Here is a 3,387-nt window from a genome sequence, read left to right on the forward strand (position 1 = left end):
GTGCTTCCTCCATGCCCGCACGCCACGGCAATGCACAACCTGGCTGTGAAAACTCAGCTGAATGCGAAACAAAACCCAGCACTCGCATTCACTCTGTGGTTCCAGTATGTACAAAAAGAACTGTCATGCTGTAACTAGCATCAAGTTAACAAATACAAATGGTTTTACAACAGCATCACGTACCTCTTTTTTTTTCCTAGCCTGTTGCTTACGTGTTGTTAGGACCAGGCTGTAAATCTCTGTCCTGCTGAGTAGCAGCTCCCTCTACCAGGGGTCACTTGGACATTGGTGTGGAAGGTGCTATTGAGCAGAACAGTGGTAAGCCACTATTATATAGTGCATCCATTTGTTTGTGGGGGAATTACAATTAAATTAGCATGCGTGGGTTTTTCTCCAAACATGTATCTTCTCCTCAATCCAGAATCATAAGCGAGAGTTCTCCTACACAGAAACGGTCAGTATTTCTTAGATTGATAAGCCAGGTCAGGTTAAAAGAAGAAGAAAGAAAGCACAACAAATAGTCACTTTAGGATCATCCTACTCAAGAGGAACAAATTTTAAACCACTGGTTCTAGTTTCAGGAAAAGGTATGGCTGAAATGTGGCAGGCTATGCATATGCTATTAAACTGCAGTTTTAGAAGCTTGGACTCATCTGGATCTCGAATTTGATATAAATTTTCACAAGTTTATGAGATACAGCAGGAAAAAAATGGAAGAAATAATATTCTGGATCCTGGAACAATTTACTCAGAAGAAGCAGGTGTCAACACTGCAAAACATGAACCAAGCATCAACTCTGTAAAAACTGAACTATGGTAGGAATATTAAAAAAAAAAAAAAAATCCTGTAGTTAAAGAAAAAGATATTCTAATACTTTCTCCCCCTCCCCCCTTAATTCAGATCACAAGCCTGACTGTTAAATCAGCTTCAAAGCGATAGCCCTAGTTAGTTTTGCTTCAGTGGTTGTGGTTATTTACAAAGAAATGCTCAAGACCAGAGAAATTTTATGCTAAAATGTTTAAATACTTGACTTGAGAACCGCTTACCAGGAAAACAACAGGAAAAGGATGTGGCCTGATAAATGCTTGTAACAACTTCATCAGTGTTATATTTATTCATATGAATGTGATTTCACTAAGAATTAATAAGTATGAGAAGTCTGAAGTGTACGCATATCACTGTACAAAATTAGCCATTAAATAAGCTCCATTTTCAGGCAGGAAGACAGGCATTTTCAAACTCACAGCAAATGCTGTCTGCTAAAAGTCTTTTAAACCTTTCACTGAAGGCGCAGAAAAAAAAAGAAAAGGCACAGAATGGTGCAGCCTCATCCCCCGCATACCAGCCCTCTGAGGAAAGCAAGAGATGGCCAGTGGAAAGAGGAGGGGGGAGATGGCATGAAGGACAGGGCAGGAGCAGGGGCTCTCCCTTCATTTGGTTGAAACCCAAGTTGTGGTGCCATGTGGGCCCCTTTCTCTAGGGATTACATATCTAACTATGCATGTATACTGTGGCATGTAGTTACATTATAGATACAAAGGCTACCTTAGAGTACAGGTGGCATGAACCTCTCCCTGCCCTAGTTCTGCAGGGCAGGAACACCCTGCACACATCTGCAGCGAGGACAGATGGAAAAATGTAAAGAAAGCACATAAGGACAAAAAATCCCTCACAATTTCATCTGAATCCTTGTAAAAAGTTGAAAAGGCTTTTCCTCTGTCTTTCCTCTCCCTCCCATTGTGTCCTATCTCTCCCCACGAGTATGGGCAGACAGACAGCAAGCAGAGGCTCCATCACTCCTGTCTGCGTCAGCCTCCTGCAGCTCTAAGGGTTCTGTCTTAGAGAGAACAGAGAGTAAAAAATGACCCTACATTTGGCATTACTGAACAGTTAGGGGTGCAAAAAGCATAATGGAAATATCAGCATAAGCAATAGCATGTAAAGCTTTTACTTGCAAACGTGACGGAAAACCACCCCTTCCACAATGTAAAAAAAAACAAAAACAAAACCAACCAAAAAAATCAACCCACATTCTATTAAATTGCATTTCTTCTTGTCTCAAAGCCAAGAACTTAGTAGGATTCAATAGAACAATACAAAGATGCAAAACAATGGGTATTAGGAAGAATTGCTTCCCTTAAATCAGGTTATTTTACAGGTTATTTCTTGAGACAATGCTTGAACCTTTCTCTCCCTAGACTCTGCAGTAGGAGGGAGTCAAAGGAGTAAATATGCCACTTGCTGAGTGCTTTTCTGAACATACTTTTAAGTCTGTCAGTTATGACCTGAATGTGATTCAACAAATGCTTTTCTAAGGACAATGTGACAGCAAAACTATTCTGTACGTATTGCTCCACAAACACTAAACCTCACACATTCCTCATTTTACAGGTAAACCAACACTGAGGGGATTATTCACACTGTCAAACCATAGGGCTGCTGGTTGACCAGCTTCTTCAGGCATTTTGGTCCGCTGCTTTGGTTTACAACAAGCACTGGTGCCAGCCTGCAGGATGGGAACAAGCCAGCGACCACTGCTCCAACTGTCTTGCAAAGTTCCAGCCGACGTGTGCACCAGCATCCCTGGCTCCTGTCCTGACCGTCCCGCAGAAAAGCCCCTCTCTGCCCCATCCCATGAGGGCTCTCCTTCCATCAGCCTCGATGCCAGGCAATGGGAAGATGTCCATGAAGTCATCGGCAGCCAAGAGGGCAAACCGCATCCTGGGGTGCATCAAACACAGCATGACCAGCCGGCCAAGGGAGGGGATTATCCCACTGTGTTTAGCGTTTCTGCAGCCTCACCTTGAGTGTTGTGTGCAGTTCTGGGCCCCACCATTTAAAAAGGACGTTCAGGTACTTGAATGTGGGTGGTCAAACCCCGGTGTCCTGTGAGGAGTGGCTAAGGACTTTGGGCTTGTCTAGTTTGGAGAAAAGGAGGCTGAGGGGCGACCTCATTGCTCTCTGCAGCTTCCTGAGGAGGGGAAGTGGAGAGGGAGGTGCTGGTCTCTTCTCCCTGGTATCCAGTGATAGGACACGTAGGAATGGTTCAAAGCTGTGCCCAGGGAGGTTTAGACTGGACATTAGGAAGCATTTCTTTACCGAAGGGTGGTCAAACACTGGAACAGGCTTCCTAGAGAGGTGGTCAATGCCCCAAGCCTGTCAGTGTTTAAGAGGCATTTGGACAATGCCCTTAACAACATGCTTTAACTTGGTCAGCCCTGAAGCAGTCAGCCAGTTGGACTAGATGATTGTTGTAGGTCCCTTCCAACTGAAATAGTCTATTCTATTAGTCAACAGCTTTTAAAGGCATTGGTGTTAAAAATAGGGCTGGAAATTCAGAGTTCCCTTTCTGCACCCAAATATAGTTTTTGCACAGTAGCTCTTCC

The sequence above is a fragment of the Fulmarus glacialis genome, unplaced genomic scaffold (assembly GCF_000690835.1).
Source record: "Fulmarus glacialis isolate BGI_N327 unplaced genomic scaffold, ASM69083v1 scaffold7375, whole genome shotgun sequence".
Classification (NCBI taxonomy): Eukaryota; Metazoa; Chordata; class Aves; order Procellariiformes; family Procellariidae; genus Fulmarus; species Fulmarus glacialis.